The sequence below is a fragment of the Octopus bimaculoides genome, chromosome 1 (assembly GCF_001194135.2).
Source record: "Octopus bimaculoides isolate UCB-OBI-ISO-001 chromosome 1, ASM119413v2, whole genome shotgun sequence".
NCBI classification, from domain to species: Eukaryota; Metazoa; Mollusca; class Cephalopoda; order Octopoda; family Octopodidae; genus Octopus; species Octopus bimaculoides.
In genome coordinates, this window is record NC_068981.1 from 25,311,889 (window position 1) to 25,312,426 (window position 538).

At 39.2% G+C, this 538-nt stretch overlaps 1 protein-coding gene across 2 annotated transcripts in view; it reads left to right on the top strand.

Moving 5' to 3' along the window:
• LOC106868544 (interleukin 17-like protein) overlaps positions 1 to 538 on the top strand; it is a 6,350-nt gene that overhangs the window by 3,179 nt on the left and 2,633 nt on the right. The window lies entirely within an intron of this gene.

Here is a 538-nt window from a genome sequence, read left to right on the forward strand (position 1 = left end):
CACACACACACACACACACACACACACACACACACAAGCACATGCACATGTATATCGAGGAAAATTTCCGTTATTAGATGAGGTCCATTCGACGGCCGTTTCTGGAGTACAAGCATCGATGTATAGATAAATAAGCGCGTGTATGTATGAGAGTATGTGAGTGTGTGGGGTGTGTGCGTATGTCTGTGCGTGTATGTGCGTGTGTGTGTATGTGTATATGTGTTTGTGACTGTTTGACGATCGACCATGTTATAACCACGATCCAGACAAAGCCTTGCGAGTGGATTTCGTAGACGCAGACTGAAAGAAACCTGTCGTTTAGATACCTATGTGTGTGCCTCTTTGTACCTGTGTTTGTCCCCCATCACTGATTGACTTATTCAAATCGGCGAAAAAGTTGGGATAAGTACCAGGTTTGAAAATAAGTATTGGCGTTGATTCGTTCATTTAAAATCTGTATATTGCATGGTTGCAGTGTAATGACTGAAAATATAAAACGTAACATTTTATATATATATATATATATATATATATATAT